At 34.9% G+C, this 24,410-nt stretch overlaps 2 pseudogenes; both read right to left on the reverse strand.

Annotated features, from left to right (window-relative positions):
* Positions 1–7,470: 7,470 nt before the first annotated feature.
* LOC150056416 (U6 snRNA-associated Sm-like protein LSm1 pseudogene) lies at positions 7,471–8,093 on the reverse strand (annotated as a pseudogene).
* A 3,970-nt stretch (positions 8,094–12,063) lies between these two features.
* Positions 12,064–12,557, reverse strand: LOC150056417 (myosin light polypeptide 6 pseudogene; annotated as a pseudogene).
* Between the last annotated feature and the right edge of the window lie 11,853 nt (positions 12,558–24,410).

The raw sequence follows: 24,410 nt of genomic DNA on the forward strand, positions 1-24,410 counted from the left end.
CCAGTGTTTTTTTTTTTTTTTCCTTTATTTCTCCCTTCCTCTCCCTCCTCCCCTACACCGCCCCAGTCCTGGCGCATGAAATCATTCTGTTATTCTCCTTGAGCTTTGATTAAGGTAGCGCACTACCAGTTGAGTCATAACTCCCTTTCAGGCTTTTTATTTTTATTGTATTTTTATTTTTGTTATTGGTGGTGGTCTTGGGACTTGAACTCTGGGCCTGGGAGCTGTCCCTGAGCTCTTCAGCTCAAGGCTACAGCCCTAGCCCTTGAGCCACAGTGCCACTTCGGATTTTCTAGTTGTTAATTGGAGATAAGATGATTGGGAGGAGGTGACAGGGAGGGAAATGGGGACAAATACATGAGAAGAGGTATCAATGTTTGAGAAGTAATACACCTAGTATCTGACGAATGTAGCTGTAACCCCTCTATACATTATCCCAACAATTTTAAAAAAAGAAAAGAAAAGAAAAAAGAGTCTCACAGACTTCAGTGCCTGAGCTGGCTTTGAATTGTGATCTTGAGATCTCAGCCTCCTGAGTAGCTATGGTTATAGATGTGAGCCACCACACCCGGCTTTCTTTCAAGCTTTTTGGTGGCGAATAGGAGATAAGGATATCATTGGCTCTCCTGTCCAGAAATCGCTTTGAACCTGGATATTCAGATCTTAGCCTCTTCAGTATCAAGGATTATAGCTATGATCCACTGATGCCCAGCTCTGCCAATAGTTTTTATTAGTTATCTGATAGATGGGGGTTATTAAGATTCTGACATAGCACTTAAAATAGATTGTAGTTCATTCATTTCATATGGAGTATCATGTACTTAATGCTCATTCCAGAAATGGCTTAGTTTTTATATATTCTTCATTTCTTTCTATACAATCCTTTCAAAAATGCTCTCAAGATTTTGTCATTCATACCCATGTTTAAATTTTGCCATTTACAGCCTTCTGGTTGGATGCTGCCTTTCACAGGTTCATATTCTTTTATGCTAAGAAAGAGAAAAGCACAAAAGCCATATCCTCCATAGAAGGTGAGCTTAAAAATGTAAGATACCTACAGGTGGCTCTGCATGTCTTAATGGAATGAGGTGTTCAGTGTGGCTTAAAAGCAAAATCACAGGATGACATTCAGTAATTTCAGTGCACTTTTCTTTCAAAATTGTCTCCTAGTACTTGACAAAATAAACTTTCTATTTTATTGAGAATAATGTAATTTTCCACAATTCCTCTCTTTTTCTATCCCCCTCACATATAATCCCTCCTAATGCAGGCACAGATGCCATGCTACTATGCTCCTGCTGTCCTGTCTGTCCCACTCTCCTTGGATGGCTTCATTCTCCTCTAAGCCCATCTGTATTCTGACCAACCTTTAGAAATCACCAGTCAGATGACACTCACTTGACAACACTAAGACCTCTTTTCCCTAATACTCTTTATTATTGTCAGTCAATTATATCAAACACAATCCAACAGATGCACAGAGGACACACTCAGTCAGTTTTATGATGATTTATTTCTCTACAGATGGCCTCATAAAAGCAGAGACCATGGATATGAGTTGGAAGCATGAGCTCTACACTAATGAGTCAACTGGGCACTGCCCATCAGAATCTTGTCACTTAGTAGGGCATCAGAGATTGGTATGGAGAGGCATAATCGTACTGGATGCTGACCTGTGGCTTCAGAATGCCACATTTTCCTTCAAAACCTCTGGGGAAGTGTCATGATGCACCACTTTAAGATAATTATGATGCTACTTATGGTTCTAACCTATACAATGAAATTCTGGGAAAGACCAAATAAGGAACAAATCTTGAAGTAGCAGTGTTTATGAATATGCTCCTTCTTTCTCCTCTACCTTCCTGTCAATGAACCCAGTCTTACATACCACTTACCTTTGCAATTACGGAAATAATTTAAGAAGATGATAACTAAACATTCAAGCTTCACTTATTTTACATATATTTCTACATTGTAATATGCTAAAGCAATGTCTGGTATGATGTACTACATTAGAATTGGGAGATTTTGAAACTGTCAGAGTCAAAGGCTCTGAAGAATATACTCAGACTTCCAAGGATTTTAAATTATAAAAATAATATTGTCTATCTATTGTAATTTTGATGGGAAGAATTTTCCTTTAATCATCTGGGAAGTAACCAGAATCTCCTGAGTTAGGTTAGTGAGATGTGGTAGAAGAAAAGCAGTTACAATTTAATTAATAGTTTATATCACAGAAAGTCATAGAAAATAAATAAAAATACATATTTGAGATCAACTTTGTTTGTATTGCTGCATATGCAACCCAGGATCTTGTGAACCATAATCAAGCACAATACCACTGAGCTATCCTCCCTGCCCCATGAGACTCAGGAAGCTAATATTATAAGATACTGTAACCAAAAAGGGAAAAGGATTTGGTATATAAGGAAAAATGAATCTCTCATGATGGGAGAGACTATGAAGTAGCTAGAAGTGGAGCATAATGGTTAAATTTTAGCAAGGTCTGTTTATATAATCTGATCCCAGGGGCAATTTTGTGTCACTGATGGGTATTCCTGATTTTGGTGTAAGGACACGGGGAAGACCTTCACAAAAGAAAACATATAACCAGGTCTAAGAAAGTAAAGGGAAAAGCTTACATAAATAAGTACATTAATATGTGTGCATATATATACATGTATGTATGTGTGTGAATATATATGTAGCATACATCAATATTCTTTATTTCTTTACACCTCTTGTCATGCTGATCTCCCAAACTCCCTTTTATATTCATGTTATCATCATCATCATCATCATCATCATCATCATCATCATCATCATTTTATGACTAGATTTTGTACATATGAGTAAAACCATATAATGTTTGGCTTTTTTAGTTTGGTTCATCTAGTTTAACATGATAATTTCTGGTTCCCTTTATTTTCCTACAAATGACATAATTTTATTCTTTATGGTTAAATCATATTCTGTTGCTTACTTAGACTGTTTGCAATGCTTGGTTATTGTGAATAGGGTTTCAGTAAATATGACTATGTAGTTATTTCTCCTACATGTTGATTTATACTCCTCTGGATGGATGCCCAAGAATTTTATTTTTTGGAGGATTGCTACTCTGATTTTGATAAGTTAGAATTCTAGTGTTGCTTTGAATTATATTCTCTTTTTTTAAGGATGTTAAACATTTCTTCATGTATTTACTAACCATTGTAGTTTTTTATATATAACTGTCTAACTCATTTGACCATTTTAACTTGGATAATGGGTTTCTATTTTTGTTCATTTAAATCACACTCATACTCAAAAGAAATAAGTTGTAATATGTCCAAGTTAATTTTTATCTGTAGAAATGCCTCCACTATATAGAAAAAAAAGAATAAACAACTTTCTTAGGTTGACTGAAAAGGGTAACAATCCTGATATCATGCTATATTTATAAGAGATGGGAAAAATATCGAGTATTGTTAACCTAAATTTGGCGAATCTATTTTTATGTGTCCATACCACACCAACTAATTCTCCTAAATCCAATGAAAAATGTACAAATCATTCACAATATGACAGGCATTCAATGAACATATATATCTTATCTTAATCAGATTAAAAATTAATCTGTTGAGATCTACCTTAAGTTAATATATTACTGAAAAGTATCTTGAGATTAATAACTGTGAGAAAAAACTTTGTACACATATATGAGTATTTGTTTATTGCTTTTTACTTGCTCTCAGGTAATTGTATGAAAAAAGTAAGAAGATTTTACTACATAGCATTAGGCTCCCATTTTTAAAAAAAGGATTGTGGCCTAGTGTTAGAGTGCTTGCCTAGCAAGCATGAAGCCCAGGCTTCAATTCCTATGTATCACATACACAGCAAAAGTTGAAAGATATATTGTGGTAGAGTACTAGTCTTGAGACAGGCCAAGACAGTGCCCAGGACTGAGTTCAAGCCTCAGGACTCACAAAACATAAGAAAGGTAAAAATTGATGAACCAACATATAAAAGTTCTGATAAACTTAAGTAGAAAACTAGTGTAGTGTTGAAACTTTCTGAATAAGGACCCAGAAACACAACAGATCAAAGAAAGTCTGGATGAGTGGAACTGCATTAAACTGCATAGCTTCTGCAAAGAAGTCCTGCCTGCTCCCAAAGAGCCCTGTGAGGCAATATGTTTTCATCCTGGTTCAATTTCATATAGATTCAATTTTCCTGGCATCTTTCTTTAGGATAAGATATTAATTCTAAAGATTTATATTATTAAGCCATATAATGAATGATTGTTGTCCTTAATGTACTGTTATCTCTCATCTCTTTTGCTGTCCCTTGGTTATCTCATATTATTACAGTATTTCTCCTGGTTATCTGATATATTGTATATATGCGTATTTGGTTATTTGAAATCAGATAGGGAAGGGAGGAAAACAAGATGAGGGGCTGGGGTAGAGGGGAGGTAAATGGGGACCAAGACACAAGAAAGGGTATCAATGTATGTGAAGTAATGCACTCTCTATCTGATGAATATAATATAACCCTTCTATTAATTACAATAAAAATATATGAAAAAAGAAAAAAAGAAAACTAGTGTAGTTTTACAGAAGAAAAATATAACCACATGGCAACACTAAGTTCAATCCCAAACACATTGTAAATATTAATAGGATAAATGAATAGAGGTAAAGAATAACATGGTAAAGGTATTACAGCTCTTCCAGCAAAACAAGAGCCTATTTCAGACATGTAAATAAGTAGAAAATTTATGTAAAATATATCAATCCTACAACAGAATATATCAAGCTGATAGTTATAGTGTATAAAACCAAATTAATGTTGATTATCACCAATTATAAGTAATTGTAATTAGTAATTACTAATTATTACTAATAATGGAAAATTAATGATTGTTAACTGCACATTATTACTAATTATTATTATTGGTTATTGACCAATACTCAGCTATGTGTGTGTGTGTGTGTGTGTGTGTGTGTGTGTGTGTGTGGTTCATGGAGCTTGGACTCTGGGCCTGGTTGCTTTGTCTGAGCTCTTCAACTCAAGGCTGCTGCCCTACCCCTGAGCCTGGGCATTGTTCCTGAGCTCTTCAGCTCAAGTCTACCATCCTACCCCATGAAGCACAGTGACATTTTCTGTTTCCTACTGGCTAATTGGAAATAAGAGTCTCACAGTCTTTAGTGTCTGGGCTGGCTTTGAAAGGCAATCCTTAGATCTCAGTCTCCTGAATAGCTAGGATTACAGGCATGAGCCACTGTGCCCAGCATTTTCAGCTAGATTTTTACACTTTACACAAGTAATTAAGGTGGGATAAGATTTTCATATACCTTTATTGACTCAATCAAATTTATTTTGAAGCTGTGTCCTATTTGTCAAGAGTGGATATTGGTTGATTATTCTATTACTAATGATACTTACCTGAATGGTTTTTGGAAAATGGACATGAAAACTGATTGCCTTTGCAAACTGCAAATTTTAATCATCTAGACAATAAAAATGTCATAGAAAAGCTGGTTTGAAAATTGCTTTATTCTTCTTCATGTATTATACTGGTTAAATTTACCCACATCATGCTGGTAACTGCCAGCAGATTTCTCAAAGAACTTAAATACAATGTTATTAGTAAGTTTAGCTCATGCAGTCAAACATTTAGCTGCATGTTAGTTGTTAGCATGTAGGCTTAAGAGCTGTGCCTTCATTTGATGAGGTGAATAAAAAGACATTAACAATATATTGCACTTAATTGTATTTGAATGGCAAATTGCATTACCTTATTTGTGATTCTGCCACTGGGAGCTCACAGACCTCAATTCCACCCCTCCGTATAATTAATGAAGACAGTTTCCCTATAGCTACTTGTAGATGCTGTCTTATTACCTGTGATGTCTTACTAAGATAAATGACTTAGTGAATTGCAGATAAAAATGTTTTCCATCAAGAGTGGGCTGTGACACTACAATGAAGGGTAAGCTCCACCTGACTTCATGAATGGTAAAAATTTCCCTGCCAGAATGTGCTGTAGAGAATGCTATTGTTAATATTGATTTCTATTCATACAAGAGTAAAAATCTCAACATGATCGATTCTTTTAGTCACATCTGTTGTTGCAGGATAAAATGTATCTACTTCCTGCCAAAACTAAATTTAATGTAACATTGTGGCTTAGACTTTAAATTTAGTTTATCACATCAGGCTTTAGTTTTCTTTTTATTCTTTTTTAGAAGTAAAAGGTGAATTATTGATGATTTTACCCATTTCAATCAGCCAGTTTTAATGTGCAATTTCACTTAGGACTAAAGTCAACAAAAATTTAGGGCTATATCTATAAAAAGTAATACTCTTGGACTGGAATGAAGGTCATTAATTTTCTCCTAGATCCAGGAGGATTAAGGTTAGTTCTAGATTAAGTGAACACCTTGAAATGTTTCTGAAAATAAAAATAAATGATATACTCAAAATATTTATATTTATAATGGACATGAGTGAAATTACACAGAGACTTTCAAAGCATCAAAGATGTGTAGAATTGCACTAGTAAACCAATATTTCCTTTATATCCTCTCTTGCTTAAAAACTTGGCAAGAAGGAGAAAAGTGCAGGGATATGGGTATTTTTCACCACAAGTGCAGGCTTTTCATATATGTGGTTGCAATTTCTTCTAAAAGTATCAATCAGATGGTGTCACTTCCAACAGGAAATGTTCCCTCTTGCTTACTGCAATTGAACAAACAGAAAAGATTACCCTTTGTCTTTAGAGATCAGCAAAATCCTGCATGACCTAGATCACTCTGCTCATTGCAGCTCATAATCTATTTTTCTTTTCCCAGTCATCTTCAGAGATAGTTGCCAACATTATATGCCTCATTCTTGCTCATTTTGCCCTTTAGTGTTTTGTATTCACTCATCATTCTGCCTAGGATAATCTTGTCCATAATCTTTTCTAAACACATGCAGTTTGATTGTTCTGGGTCAGTTGCTAAGTCACCTCTCATGGAGATTCTTCCTGAATGCATCGCCTAACAGTGATATCTCATGTGTTCACTTATTTTAGATCTTCATTAGATTTAGCATGCTTTGAGAGTATTTTTGCTTGTTTTAGTTTGTTTTATTGGGAGGGAAAAGTAAATTCCTATTTTATTTACAGTTTATCAAGAAATACAGAATGTCTCACACAAACGAAAGTCGAGGAGAAGAAAAGGGATATAAAGATGTAGCTGCCAGCTCGGCAGGAACAAACTGTGAAACAGTCCATGCCACTGTTTGCTTAAACAATTTTTTAAATAATGTAAAATGAACAATGTAAAATAAATATTTACAGGAGGTAATTATAATTAATCTCACAATATCTTCACAATACCCATGAGAAAAAAAATAATAATAAAATAACTTAAAAATGACAGCTTCTGGTTTCATGTATGAAGTGGCCAATACGTAACTTTCCAGTGATATGACCCCTGATCATCAAGAGTGAGCACTTTGGAGCAAAACAGCTTGATATTCATCAGGAGTGTCTACTGTGGAAATAGAGGGACCCTGACCTTTAAGGCCTGAGCTTTCAGCTTCCTCGCCTCCGACTTGGTTTGCTGTCCACCCTTTTATTCTTCTTGGATCTCATCTGCACACAGTCATTGCTGAGGTGTGGCACTCTCCTTGTCCAAGTCGATTTCTCCTAGTGGGACCGCATTCTGACCACCAAAATCCCTTGAGAAGTATCACCGTACCACCCCCTCCCCCACACGTGAATATGCTCCACCGATCTATGCTTAACTTTTTTTTTTTTTTTTTTTTTTTGCCAGTCCTGGGGTTGAGCTCAGGGCTTGAGCACTGTCCTTGGACTTTCTCAAGGCTAGAGCTCTACCACTTGAGCCTCAGCACCATTTCCGGCTTTTTTCTATGTATGTGGTACCAAGGAATCGAACCCGGGTCTTCATGCATACTAGGCAAGCACGCTACCACTAGGCCAAACTACCAGCCCGATCTATGCTTCTTAAGAATCCTCTAAGTGTCCTTCCATCATGAAGCAGGGCCAAGTTCTTTTTGTCTTTGTCCTCGAGGATACTAGCAGCGCCAGGCATATAGTTCATGTTGTGCTGGGGTAAAGTTGCCACCAGTGCATGGGTTAGCACTTCCCACAACCTTCCCCATCCCCTACTGCAGTCAACCTCCCTTAGCAGCAACAAGGTCACAGACCTGGGAACTGTTTGCTTGCTGTATGTATGTATGTATGTATGTATGTATGTATGTATGTATGTATGTATGTATGTATGGGTCATGGGGTTTGAACTCGGCATGGGTGCTGTCCCTGAGCTTATCAGCTCAAGGCTATCGCCCTACCCTTGAGTTAAAGCCCCGAGTTCAAGCCCCAGAACCATAAAAAAAGTCATACTCAATGTAACCCTTGCACATTCTCATCCCTCCCTCCCTAATCTCGCTTTCTCTCACTTTTCTTAATGTTATAGGATGTATATTTACTTCTTTTTTAACTGCATTTTCCCCTTCATCTCTTTACCCCCTCCCTTTACCCCACCCTCCTCTTATCAAATGTCCATTTCCTCATTTATGTAAAAATGTTTTATTTTAATAAACAGAGGAAATATTCAAGATGACCTTTATTTTGGTCAGTTGTGGTGCTTGAACTCTGGGCCTGGATGCTGTGTCTGAGCTCTTCAGCTTAAGGCTACCCCTCCTATCCCTTGAGCCACAGTCACTTGTGGTTTTCTAGTGGATAATTGGAGATAAGTGACTCATGGACTTTAGTGCTGGCTGTGAACCATTATCTTCAGATCTTAGCATCCTGAATAGCTAGAATGACAGGTGTGAGCCACCAAGTCCAGCAAGATGACTTTTATAAATATTGTACCAGGCTTCCATAGTCACTCAAGATTACTTTGCAAAACACACATGCAAGATTTTCTTTCATGCTGTCAACTTTATTAATTCATCCTTATGAAAATATCATATCTTTTATTATTTGCTCACTCACATTCTTATATCTTCCTTTTATAATACAGATATTTGTTGACACCTTTCTATTTGTAAGTCTCTATTCATTATACCTCAAATCATCTGACAAGGAAATCCTTCTAAATTGAACATTGGAGATAATACATACATACATGCATACATGCATACATGCATACATACATGCATACATACATACATCTGGTAAATAAGAGACATACATTTGAGTAATACAAATTACAACAAATAGAGCAGGTACAAAGAAATGTATCCGAAGGTACTTGAAGATTAACTATCAGGGGGCAGTGTGGTGTAATGGTAGAGTGCTGGCTTAGCGTGCAAGAAGCCATGGGTTCAATTCCTTGATACCACACACAGAAAAAACTGGAAGTGGTGCTACAGCTCAAGTGGTAGAGTGCTAATCTTGAGAAAGCTCAAGGACAGTGCCTAGGCCCCAAGTTCAATTCTCAGGCCTGGCCAAAAAAAATAGATTTACTATCATATGAACATAATTTTGGTATCATGAGTATCAATTTCAAGTTTCATTCCTCATGAATACCTAATCATATTCTCATGTGGAATATTTATTATGACTACTACTTTTAGCTTCATTGTAGTTCCTGTATTTCAACTCTTTTACTAGGGTTTAGGCAATGCTACAGATGCTGATCTCAGAAATAAGCTATACCCAGGAAACTGCCAAGGCTAGACAAAGCCACAATTTCTAAAAGAAACAACCCACACTGCTAATGCCCACTGATGCTGTACATTGTTGCCTGTGTGGATGTGTTATAAAGTGCAGAGATTTGTAAAAACATTTTAAACTGATTTGGTATCTCCATAATACCAGATATTTAGTTTTAGAAGGGAGACTCAAATTTAAGGTTGTAAATTTACAAAATTTAAAAAATGCTGAGAAAACAGCTCATTAGTAGGATACGTATTTAACATGAATAAGATAGTCAGTGCAATCCCCAGTATCAGAAGAAAAGGAAAACGCTCATTTATCTCAATTTGTCAGTGTTAAGTAAATAATGAGCCATTAAAACAAAGTTGGAATAATTGAGTGCCTTTATTGTAGCCCACAAAATCCCATAACACATCCAACCATTACTTCCCGGACTGGGGCAAGGCTGAATCGGTAGAATACTTTTTCACAAGCGACTTTGAAATAAATCTGTGTTACTGTGAATAAACATATAGAGAAATATTAAAAATATAATTGCTGCTTATCACAAGAACTGATCCATTAAGCTGAGAACAAATAGAACTTGGAATATAAGCTTTTGCAATGTTGAGTAAGCTAGGTCTGTGTCTGCTTAAGCAGTGATGGTTTCTTTCTTGGATGAAAAAGTGAAAGGAGATCAAATATAAAGTTATTTATTTTCTTTAGAAGATTTAAACTGGATTATACTGCATTAGGTTGTTATGTTTTAGAAGCGAGTGATTTTGTTGAAGTTCACAGAGGAATGCACAGTTTCTAATGTGAGAAATGGAGAATTGTGATGACAATTGTTAATTTGGGGAATATAGAAGAATAAAATCCACTGGCCCATGAACTGGCCTACAAATCTTGTAGGAATGCATGTGTACAAGCCTGGGCCACTAGACTCCTTTAGAAAGAGTTGCAAATAATTACTGATTATATGATAATTAGTTATGCATCAACTCTTAGTTAAAATTATTCTTAAGTTTGGGTGGGAATTTAGCCTAGTGGTAGAGTGCTTGCCTAGAATGCCTGGCTTACGTGTTTATTCTTAATTACTCTTAATAGACATTGTCTTGGGTCCTCTTGGAGAACACATACACAGGGTAAACTGGGAAAATTTACCCATGGTGTGATATGGAAAGTTATCTACTTGAATTAGACCATCAGTTTAAAAAGTGCAAAGGACTTTATTTAGGTAACAAGTACTTTGTATCTCCTAAAACAAAAGCAAACCTTATGAAATAGCTCGTATGAAAGTAGATTATTGTGAAGCACACAGTGTTTTCTGGTGGAATGATTAAATTACTTTGTGCAAATGCAGTGAACCACTTGTTATTTCATTTCAAAACTGAAAAATTGCTGCTGAAGACACATGCCTGTCAGAACCTATCCTCTATCTTGATACACCTAGGAAGGAGAGCCTATTTTAGCTTCATATGTCTAGTGTTAGAAATGTCTATGTTAGAAATAGTCTATGTATTTCATTTATTATAGAATGTTTGTAGGACAGGGCGGGGAGAAAATAAAGGACAGAGAGTGACAGGGGTCAGTGTTTCAGATCATGACTGACTGGCTAGACAACTGCGTCAGGATGAAGTAGAGTTGAAAGAATTCTTCCTCTTTATTGCTGATATCAATGGCTTTGATCTAAATAATTGGTCAGTAATCTCTTCTGATTATTAAGGTAGTTTTGCAAGCAGAATCAGCTATTGTTTGATGATTGTAGGTACACATCCATAAATCTACCTATTTGTTTTCATTTTCTTGGTATTTTATCAGGGGAATTTTTTTTTAATTTTCTGCATATGGAAAACTAGTTTAACCCCATCATCACACATAATAAAAGCATTACTATGGGGAGACATGAATACTAATCACTAGGTGCTAAATTGGATTTTCATCATGGGCTCCTTAAATTTATTGGAGTGAGGTATAATAGAACAAAGAATTCATAGATATCCAGAATAATATAGGAAATGTTACACTCAAATTAAGAAGATGATGTCAAGCTTTTTATCTTGCACTCCCACCTTAAAATACTTATGTTGATACTGCTGTCAACAAACAAGTCTCTTTCTTCAAAACAGATAATTTATCTCTCTCAGTGATGGGGATAGAATCTAGGACCTCATGTACATTGTGCAAAACTGTACTAAAACTGGGCTAAAACCTCAGTCCTGAAAAATATGTAGTTTTTAAAATAGTCAGGACATCATAATGAAGTAGTCTAAAGCATCATCTTTTTGGGGGGAGAGGGGGCAAAGAGAGCTAATTTATTTGGTGAGGTGAATGCTGATGGCAAACCCCCGAGAGACCAAATGGGAAAGGTATGCTGTGACAAAGGAGCCTACGAAACTTCAAGGGCCACATAAAAATCTCCCACGGGGCAAGGCACAGGCTTGGGAATACTGGGAAGGTCCTCAGCCATTCAGCGCCATCCGGACGAGCTCTTCATAATTAATACAGCCATTGCTGTCCTCATGCCCTGCGACCAGCATCTCCACTTCTTCCTCAGTCATCTTCTCACCCAGTGTGACGAGCACATGACGAATTTCAGCACCCATGACAGTACCATTCCCTTCCTTGTCAAACACCCGAAGGCCCTCTACATAGTTCTCGTAGGTTCCCTGGTCCTTGTTCTTGCTCACAGGCTGCAGCATGGGCAGGAAGTGTTCAAAGTCCAGCACCTTTACATCTCATTACTCCTGGGGCTCCCCAGGACCTTGAGCAACTCATAGTTGGTGGGGTTCTGGCCCAGGGCTCTCATCACATCCCCACACTGCCATCACCTGTTCGGTCAAACAGCTGGAAAGCCTCCTTGAATTCTGTGCTCTGGTCTTGGGTGAAGTCACACATCTTGGCTGCTCGGCTCTCCGGGACCTTTTCTGCAGTAATCTAAAGCATCATCTTTTTAACTTTTTCAGTTAAATGTATTAAAGAATTCCACCTAAAAGTATTAATATAGGATCCAAATACTTTCCTCAGTTATATAGGAATGATTCACCGACATGTCTCATTCGTATTCATGACTGTTAGAGAAGTGTTTATCCTCTGTCCTCTGAGAAGCATAGAACTTTCTCTGCACATTATTATTATGGGTATGCAATTCTGGACCATACGAACATCTTCTTTTGAATTTTTATCTTTCCTAACTGTTGAATGGCTATTGTACATTTCTTGCATTTGATTGCAAAATCACTGAGTTAATTTTTCACATTTTATATTCCTAAGCTATAAACCAACAAGGATTTCTTCTCATAAGCAATAAACATGTATTAATTGCCAAGTCAAACATATTGAACACTTGTGTGCCATAAAAATCACAGGGGAATAGTTCTATTTGTGTAATTTGATTTGTACAGCTCAGGCAAATCACTCACATTTTAAATGTCCTCGAATTTGTTTTGCAATCATTCAATCAATCAATATTTACTCAAATGTTCCTGTGTTCTCAGTACAGCAGATAATGAACCATTACAGAGCTGAAAAAAAATCCTTGGAATCTGCTTTGATATAGCAAATACTTCATTCCCTTCACTTGTTTCAGTCTCCTGATTATTGTGATTTTTATATCAAATATGGATTACTTTTATTTGTTTTGTCTGTTTGTGTGTACATGTTTGCATTTCTCAGTGTTCCTTTGTATGATCAAATCTTATTTTACAGTTATAAAATTTTAAAAATATTTGTGCTTTATTGTATAAGAAACATGTTTACCCCAGTCTCATAAAGGTATTTTTTTCTTTTTTTCATATATTTTTATTGTAATTAATAGAAGGGTTACATTATACTCACCAGATAGAAGGTGCATTAATTCACATACATTGATACCATTTCTCATGTCTTGGTCTCCATTTCCCTCCCCCCAACCCCCACCCCTCATCTTGTTTTCCCCCCTTCCCTTTCCAGTTTCAAATAACCAAACTCACTTTGTTATCTGATATATTGAATATATTTGTATTTGTTATTTTTTCTTTTATTATAAACATTTTCCACTTTGAGGTTTTATGTTTTGTCCTGTTATCCACTGAGAATCATTTTTCACACGATTATTAATTGGTACACATTAAACTGTGCACAAGCTGTAGTATCTGATGAATTTTAACACATATATTCCCATTGAGTCAATGTCACAATAAAAGTAATGAACAGATCCATCAGTAAACTTTTTTGATTTCTGAGGAAGTTGTCATAACAATAGTAATACATTTGTGCAAGGATCCTAGTATTGTATTCCTACAGATATCCAACAGTCATAGATCAGTGGAAGTTATATTATGTTTTGTGGTTCACACTATAAAAATATACTTGTCTGAAATTTTTTCACCACATTGCATATGATTTCAAGTTTTTAATCCCCTGTCTTCAATAAGACTAAGATGTTTCACTTTACCTACTTGATAAGGCAGATAGTAATACGACAGTCTGCAATAATTGACACTCGGTTACTCAAGTATTTAATGATTTTTTTCTTTAATCATGGCAGAGGATACCTAAAATTATCTTTTCAAAAATTTGAAATTTGTGTGTATTTGTGCCTGTGTGTGTATATGAGTGTATCTGTGTTTCTAGCCCTTGTTTATCAGATAGGATCTCCCTATTTATAGGTCAAGCTGGTCTTGACCTTGCTGGGTATCTCAATTTGTCCTCAATCTCAGGACTATCCTGCCTCAGCCTCCTGACTATTGAGATTACAAGTGCACATCCACTACCCCTGTCTAATTTTGGCAAAATTAAGTGAGGAATTAACTGTTAAGTAAATTTGCATTATTGTGAAACTATTCTTACTGTTCCTGTCTAGTGTATTTTCATTAACTGAGACTGAAACCCTGTATCCAGTAGATAGTATTTCTTCTTACACTACTTCTGGTAGTCAGTTACTTTATGACCTTGAAACTTGTCAATATTTACAAAAAGAAAAAAAAAGTTTCTACTGGGATACATAATTAAGATGGCACAAAATTAAATTTGTAGATCAATTTGAGAACTGAGAACTTAGAAATATTGAGATTTCCAATCTTTCTTCATTTAGATCACATCAAGCTTTGTTTTTGGGCGAATTTGGTAATTTTCTATGTAGATTTTATGCACTTCTTTCATTCCATTCATTTCTATGCTTGCATCCATGTTGTTACTGTGAATACATTTTTTACCTTTACTTTTCATTTACTTGTTTCCAGACAAATTTTAATTCTCTCTATCCCTTTTTAAAACCAAAAGTCTATCTTAGGTCTACCTATTGGGAACCCACACTAGATATAGATCCCATACTTTTATTTCTGTTTGGAGTAATATACAGTGCATGTCATTAGCACATATGAAAGAGAGGACAGAGAAGTTGAATAGCATTTCTTTTTTTAAAAAATGGAAGTATTTTACTCTTTATACTGTTCTCACCTACAGAGGAATTAGATGATGTCACCAGTTTGTTCAGCATCCCAATTCATATATCAATCAGCTCTGGCATTACAGACACTTGAATAACATTTCTTAAGTTACTCTCACAAGGCCTGAAACATGCCCTCAAAAACAAAAACAAAAACAAAAACAAAAACGGACTCAAAATTTCTAACTCTTAGTTTAGAATTTTTTCTTTCTTTTTATTCTTTTCTTTTTTTTTCTTTTTTTCTTCTTTTGGCCAGTCCTGGGGCTGGAACTCTGGGCCTGAGCACTGGCCTTGGGTTTTCTCAAGGTCAGTGTTATTTATAGGAGACATTTATCAAAACATTCATTTATCCAAACTAATAAAGCTGCCTGTTGAGGCATGGGATTTATTTGTAGGTGGAACATACTCAAATCTTTTCAATATTTCATACAGTAACACAGCATTTTCAATTACAAATGGTCATAATACTTAAAGGTCATTGTGACACAAGAGTTTTGACTAATACATGCATGCATTCACTGGACCATTATAACCTAGAGGGCAGTCATTAGTGATGCTGCATTTTTGAGGGAACATTTTGATTCTCTTTTCATGAATTATAAAAAGTAGGATTCATTAATTGTGTACCACTTGATCTTATTCATGTGCCTATTTCTGAAATATTCTATCAAAAGGAAGTGAATTTAACATTTGATCATCCTTCTCATTTACTAAATGAAACACAATATTTAAAAAATACCATTAACTATAAAGAATTGTTCTCTCTCTTTCCATTGCATAGATGCAGTAGGGATAAATCTTCAGTCTTCGGCTTTAGTCCTAAAATATTTCTACATAATAAAAGTTGATTGTTGGTGCTTCAAATTAGGTTAAGGGAGGCACAAAAAAAGGTGAGACAAAGGGTGATCAAATGTGAGCAGTAACAACCAGTCAACACTATGTTTAAAGTGAACTATACAGCTTGTTTGTGTGGACAGGAGGGAAAGGGAAAGGGTGATAGTGTCCAAAAAGAAATGTACTAATTACCTGACAAATAACTGTAACCTCTCTGTACGTCACCTTTATAACAACAATAAAATATATAACCAGTCCAACTTAGACAATAATCTAATTTTATCTCACAAAACTTTGAGCTTAAGTTTTTTTTTCCCTGACATACCTGGTTGAAATTCACTTCCTTGAAATACTTTTGATAGGTAGAGTGTGTTTTTGATTTTCCCATCTCATCCTTTCACAAATCTAACTTGAACTGGCTAAACACTTGAACAAGTACATGGGGATAGAAAGATGCCAAGGAAAGAAAGATGCTTGTGGGTAGAATGGAGAAGAGAAAATGGATACCCAAGGCTGTCCTCTATTTTAGACTCTAATCTACTGGCATTTCTCTTTCAGATACATGCATGAATATAAAACTATTTTTCTTCCTCTTCTTAGTGCTTTTCTGCTATGTTCTGAGAGCCTTCAGTATTAGGAACTGTCAAGTCAAATGATGAGGGAAAATAAAAAGATTTTAAGTCTGGCTCCTTCTACTTTCCTTAAATTGTATCATGTTAGATACAGCCTCTTCTAGGGATCTCAAATATAAATGTATGTATATATATCATGATAGTATTTGTTCACATTCATGGTTCACACCAACTGTTCATATGTGTCTACTTAGAAAACTGTGATTAAATATATTACCAATGGCCTCCACTCTCTCTCTTACATCCAAATCACAGCATAGCCCTTATTTGGATGTTCCAGGCAAAAAAAATGACACTAGGTCTTCCACTCAAATTTGAAGACACTATATAGGTAAACCTTGGCCCAAAATAAAAGGAGAAATCCATTACTATCAATCCGTGAGAGATCTAGTAATTAACATTAACTTCAAGAGAAGGTAGAATGACTAAGCCCAAATGTGGAAGTTATAGCAAAACTGAAATTCATTTCAAATATCATTTTTACAAACCTCTCCTAATCTACAAACATTTCAGGATGGATGAGAAGTTCAAGGTTTTTCTGTCAATTCAGATTTTAATTCAGAGAACATATTTTCTTCATTTAATGTAAGAAAGTATTGCAAATTATCACTAAGCAACAGAAAGTGTTTGCTTGTGCATACACGTAATCCATCTTGTCTTTGCATAATCTGCTTTTTGGCCAGTATGCATAAGCTACCATTCTCTAAATGTTACAAAACAGTAATAATACTTTTTGTTTGGCTTCCTTCATAACACACAATTCTACTGAAATCATCAATATTGTGTTCATCAGTGGTTAATTGCTTTTATGGTCCAGTACAAGTTCATCTGATGGAATGTGTTTATATATTGCACTCTGATGGACATTTTCATTATTTCCAGGTTTTGACTACTGCAATAGAGCTATTATGAATATTCATGCACAAGCCTTTTGTTGGAGGTATGTTTACAGTTCTCTTACATTAATAGCTAGGAGTAAAATGAAAGGGTTCCATGGTAGTCAGTGAATGTTAAACATTTTAATATGTCATACTATTTTACAAAGTCACATGAAACTTCACCTCACTAGGAATATAGGTGAGTTATTTGCCCCTGATACAATTATATTGCTCTTTAATACAGCCACAGTGATATTCTACTGTACTTTAATTAATTACCCTATGACTAATAGTTTGGAACATCTTGTGTTTATATGTCATCAGGTTACCTTCTTTGTTTAAATGTTCAAATCTGCATACTTTTTGAAATATTTTATTTCTGCAATGTTTTAAAAGCACTTCTTTTTTCTGTTGAGCTACTTTTTAAACTTACAAATTCAGTTAACTATCCAGGTTAGTCTATATTTAAACTCCCTTTCTTAAGTTCTATTAATCCATTTGTCTTTCATTTCTTGATTATTTTAACATAAGAAGCCCTGAAATCAATACCAAGAGTGGTCCTTTTTCCCCACCTCTCTCATCAGAATGTATCTGTCTCAGTGGAAACTACCTGTTAATTAAATCAAAAGGCTTTTAGAAAAGAAAAAGAAAAAGAAAGAAGCTTTTAGGATGTTCGACTGAGATAGCATTATACAAGAACTTCTAAGGTACATGAGAGTTTAAAGATGTCATACCTGTGACCTGCAGACATGGTGTATCTTAACAGTTTTTAGGTCAACTTTAATTTTTCTTGGGAACATTTTGGACTTTTTTATGCACACATTTTACACAAATCTTCATTTGTTTTATCTATTTTGTGTTGAAATACACTGTTAAGGCCAGCCAAATGAGAGGCTGATGTTCTTAACATCAAGGCCAGCCTGGATGATATTGTTTTATCTGAAAAGAAAAAAATGGATGAGTAATTTCATATTTTAGAAATATTCAATGCATTGTTTTCTCACTTGAGTTTAATGAGAGTTTGATATTGTAATATGCCATAATTCTCAGGTTGGCTTTAAAGCATAATTCCTTATTAGTTTTAATCAATAATTACTTTTATTCTGTAGTGGAGTAATTTTCCTTCAAATTTCTTGTGTCTACCATCTTTTTTGTTTGAAATTGTATGCTTATATTTGTAGCATATTTGGAAATTTTTCTTCAAATATTTTGCCTCTCTAATCCCTATCTTAAGAGAATTCAATTATATTTATGTAAGGTCATTTGAATCACTACACATCATTGTCCATGTCTGTCTGTCTGTCTGTCTGTCTGTCTGTCTGTCTGTCTGTCTGTCTGTCTATCTATCTATCTATCTATCTATCTATCTATCTATCTATCTATCTATCTATCTATCTGTCAGTCTGTCTATCTACTTTTTTGGGGGGGTGCATTCCAGGGGCTTGAACTCGGGGAGTGAGCACTGTCCTTTGGCTTTCCTCAAAGCTAGCATTGTACCACTTGAGCCACAGCACCACTTCCGGCTTTTTCTCTGTATATGTGGTACCGAGGAATTGAACCCATGTCTTCATGGATGCTAGGCCAGCACTCTACCACTAGTCCACGCTCCCAGCCCATATCTACAGCTATATGGTCTATCTCTATCTGTGTCTGTGTCTGTGTCTGTGTCTGTGTCTCTATCTCTATCTCTATCTCTATCTCTTATCTCTATCTCTATCTCTATCTCCTCTCTATCTCTCTCTATTTTTTGTTGGTCCTGAGGCTTGAATTCTGGGCCTGGGTGGTGTCCCTGAGCTCTTAGCTCAAGGCTAAAGCTCCACAGAGCCACTTCTGGCTTTCTTGTTAATTGGAGAAAACAATGTCACAGACATTCCTGCCTTGGCTTGCTTTGAACCACGATTCTCAGATCTCAGACTTCTGAGTGGCTAGGATTATAGGCATGAGCCACCGGTGCCCTACTGCATATCAATATATTTTAAACAAGTCTTTATCTCTGTGTTACACTTTGGTTAAAATGATGATTTTGTACTGTTTTTAAATTTATGAGAGTAGCCATTTAGTGTTTTCATCATACACAGTTAAACACAGTTCTTGGTGACTTGTATTCAGGATATAGAATACATCAGTAGTTGGTAATGTCATTGTGGTGTATAAATTTACAATTGGTATCTAATTATGTAGAAGATGTTTAGTATATTTATATTCTAGTGACCTTTGAAACAAAGTTTAAATTTGGAAAATTCTAAAGATTATTGAAAAGACATCTATTAATGTCTTTTCTGCATCAGGTTGAATAATAAACTAAGTATATAGATAAAGTAGTCTTTCCCCCAATTTATAGCATAATTTCAAACTTTTTATCCTTTACCTTGATGATAAAACTCCATAGTCATTCTCTATATCTTTAAACAGGCTTACGGCCCCATAATTATAAACAAGGGTCAAGCCTCTCATTCTGCTTAAATATATATATATATATTTAAATTAAATACATTTATCCTGGAGTTACTAAAAAAACATTCACTGGCTTATTTAAATGGCAATGTGTGTAAACAATCTAATACTTTGTTTATTTTGAGGTCACATTTGTACTACAACACAGTGAGACATGCAAAAGATAAAATTATTTCACACATGGATGACACTAATATGAATCCAAGGCCAATGCTAAACAAAACAAATTTAGAAACTCTAGAAAGTCAGTTAGACATTTCTTCTTTCTTTCTTTCTTTCTTTCTTTCTTTTTTTCTTTCTTTCTTTCTTTTGAGGTAGTAAATGGTTCCTTTATTTCTGAGGAGAGTTTTTTTTTTTAACTGGTTGTGTATTTCTGTTGAAGACAAATTTCCTTTGAAACTAACTAAAACCTGTATTTTAAATGGAATTGTGAGGCAGAACTGATAAGTAGCACAAATTTTTTGTGAGAATTTATAATAGATATACACAATGATAACAATTCAAAAGACAGCAGCATAATTTAAGTTTCAGAAAGTATGATACAAAAATTACTTCTAAATTCTCCTTAAAGTCATCACCAAATTTTTCAATGCCATAAAATATATGACATTAAAATTTCTCTTAAAGTATGTCAGGATTGAATGGAAAATAAGAGAAGTCAGAGAATGAAAGATAAAACTTGATTTTAACTCTTCTTTGTCCTTTGAATTAAAAATAGTTGTATGAATGATGCATTAAGTGAGTTTCCTACAAATTGGTATAATACCTTGGAAATGCATGCTCTTAGAATGGTACTACGGGCTCACAACTGTAATCCTAGCTTTTCTGGAGGCTGAGATCTAAAGATCACGGCTCAAAGCCACCCCTATACACAAAAGTCAAGGAGATTTTTATCTCCAATTAACAGCAAAAATGGCAGAACTGAAATTGTGCATCAAGTGGTCAGATATTAATCTTGGGCAAAAAGAGCTTAGGAACAGTTTCTTCACCCCAAGTTCAAGCCACAGAACTAGCATTAAAAACATGTTTAAAAAAGATAAAAATGCATGCTCTTGAAAATTTGAAAATAGATTAGATTCATGACAGCTTTTCTTCATTCCTTTTTTTTGGGGGGGGGTCAGTCCTGGGGTTTCTGAGTACTCAGAAATTTTATAGAGTTTTTTCAGCCAATGCCTGATTTGTTCATTCATTCTCCCCCAAAGCACTAGCATTTTACCCTCTGAGAGATTCAACTTTTGAGATAGAAATGAAGTTTGCAAATATTGAGCATGCTCTGACTGCAAGTAACTTGAGCAGGGTGACAGAGAAGCTAGAATGCTACCTTACATAGAGTAATTAGAAAAATGACATTTGATGTACAGATTGCATTTAATTTTAGTTATATTAGTTTTTTATTATATAAAATATGAATGTATTTTAGACTGTATATTTTCTGAAGGACCATATGATTTTTAGTGTCTGAGGAGACAGCTTTATTGACTAAAGAGTGATATTATGCTTGAGCTTTTGTAGATATTAAATATCAAATTTGCAACTTTGTACTACAATAACATAAAAGATACATGAAGAAAATGGTTGCAATACACATTATGTACCATGTGGATGTTTTCTGCATATGAAGCTATGCAGAATGCATTCAATACTGTATGAATACCTCTAATTACTTCTGCAAGATTATTTATTGATCTATTTCCATTTTTGCATTACTAACAAAAAATTGTAAGATAAAATTCAGTCCAATGAATTATATCATAGTTTCCAAAATTAATTTGATCCTCTTAAAGTTTTTATTTGATGAATGCCAACTTTCTTTTTTTTTTTTTTTTTTTTTGCCAGTCCTGGGCTTCGGCTCAGGGCCTGAGCACTGTCCTTGGACTTTCTCAGGCTAGAGCTCTACCACTTGAGCCTCAGCACCACTTCCGGCTTTTTTCTATGTATGTGGTACCGAGGAATCGAACCCGGGTCTTCATGCATGCTAGGCAAGCACTTTAACCACTAGGCAAAACTCCCAGCCCCAACTTTCTTATATTGGGTCTTCTGCTTAAATTTTATTTTTATCATTAAGTAAGTGTACAACATAGTTGCTATTCAACAAAATAGTGCACGAATACAAAGAGTCTGGGACATCAGTTGAGACAGATGCTGTGTCTCAGACCTGCAATTATACCTATTCAGATGATTGATATCTGAGGTTCATGATTAGAAGCTAGACCAGACAGACAAATACACTAACGCATGACACTCTTTAATCAATCAGCAAAGTGGAGGTGTGGTTGAAGCTATAGAACTATAGCCTTGAACAATAGTGTCAAGCAAAAGCACACTGCAAAATGAGTTTAATCCTAGTACCCCTCTCTCTCTCTCTCTCTCTTTCTCTTTCTCTCTCTCTCTCTCTCTTTCTCTCTCTCTCTCTCTCTCTCTTTCTCGTACACACACACACAAACACACAAAACACCACACAACATGCACACATGTGTGTTTGTGTACCCCAATTGAAAAATAAACATTAATTGAAAATATGTATATATTGGTTTCATTTGCTCCAGGATGCCATGCTATTTATAAAAACAATGCTTTTAATTAAGTTGCTATTCAATATTCATGATATCTGGTTCTTTATTATCAAACTTTGTACTATATATTGGAAGAGTTCTTTTAAGCAGAGTTATATATTTACACTTGCAGTCAAACATTGGTTATTTCTCTAAATTTTGCAGAGACTACAATCTATTGAGTTTTTGTCATTTTTTTCTTTTTTGTCAGCCATAGGACTTGAACTCTGGACCTGGGCACTTTCCTTGAGCTATTTAGCTCAAGGCTACTGCCCTACCCCTTGAGCCACAGTGGCACTTCCAGTTTTCTGGTGGATAATTGGAGATAAGAATCTCACAGACTTTTTGTTCCCTGGCTGGCTTTGAACTGTGATCCTCAGATCTCAGCCTAGTGAGTAGGTAGAATTACAGATGTGAGCCACTGTGCCAGGCACTAATTATGAAGTTTTTATTTAATTCACTAAAACAATAATATCAATAGTCTGACATACCAAAAGCTCTTAATACAGAATAATATCTTATTAATATACTCTTAAAACAACTTCGCAATTATGAAGACCTACATTACTTTTAAACACCACTTCAAAAATTTGAATACTGAATGATTTGATTTCCTTTTTGTTTAAATTTTTATTTGTGTTTTGTAAAAGTTAGCAAATGATCTGATTGTATACAATAATTTTTATTGCAATGAAATCCAGGAAATGAAAACAAAAATTGTTTTCTTTGTTGGCGATTTTTATTCTCTTTTCCTTTTGTCTTGTTTGTTTATCAGTTTTTGGGAGGGTCAGGAGAGCAAGGAAATGGTGGGACAGAGGGTGAACAAACACAGCAGTGATATTTACTCTAGATACACACTACGTTGAAAATTAACTACTCAATTTGTGGGTAGGGATGGGAGTGAAAAATGCTGTGAGAGTAAGGGAAGAGTTGACACTGTTAAAAAATGAATGTATTGTTTATCTGACATATATAAATGTAACTGCTCTGTATGTCACCTTTACAATAACAATACAAGATTCATTTAAAATAGAGTACATTTTAAGAAATGCACATTGATTTTGGATGTGGCATGGAGTCTTAAGTATGAGAATGATTCTGGGCCAATGAGTATGATGACAAGAATAGCACACATTTTAACTATGTGAATTTTCGTATCAATATTCTGCAGGAAATTTCTCAGCATGCTCAATAAATAAAATTTAACAAATGAATTATAAAAGTACACCAATGTCATCTATGGACTTTCTTGCAAACCACTGCTACCTTGTGGTGGGGTTTGTTGACCTATGTAAAATAACATCAGCAGTGTTAAACCATTGGTTGTTATGAAGCATTGTTCATTTCATTATATCGTGAGAGAGTGTATGTATATATGTATGTGTGTATGTGTGCATGTGTGTGTGCATACAACCAAGTGTAATTGTATGCTATGTATTGAATCCAATATATCATGCATGAGAGGTAAAGACCTGTAATATTCAGCTCCAAAACTTATCAACTAAGAAATCAGTGTCTCTGACTGAGAAAACATAGGATAATAATGAACATATTAAAAGTGATCATGTCAGTTCCAAAGGAAAGTCTGTTTAACATTTTTAGTTGATTATACTCAAATATTAAAGTCAAAATTTAAAGTATTACATTGAATATTAATTTAAAAATGGTCCAAAATGAAATCTCCATATATTCTGCCTAATTTATCATATAAGTTAGAGGTCTCAATGATATATATTGTTAAAATTCCAAACTACGTCTTTCTAATATAATGTAGTCTGGAGTAATATTGCCCGAATAAAAAGACTTAGTTCTCTGTATCATTCTTTTCCATCCACTTAAAAAATATTTAAGACACAAAACCTACAAATTTGAACATCACACTGAAATCTGAAATGAACTTCAGTAGCAACAACAGTTTTTATTATCTATATTTTATCTATCATACATGCATATAGATAAGGTTCCATCAATCAGCATGACATAAACAATTTCAAA

The sequence above is a fragment of the Megascapheus bottae genome, chromosome 12, assembly GCF_031878675.1.
Source record: "Megascapheus bottae isolate mThoBot1 chromosome 12, mThoBot2.hap1, whole genome shotgun sequence".
Classification (NCBI taxonomy): Eukaryota; Metazoa; Chordata; class Mammalia; order Rodentia; family Geomyidae; genus Megascapheus; species Megascapheus bottae.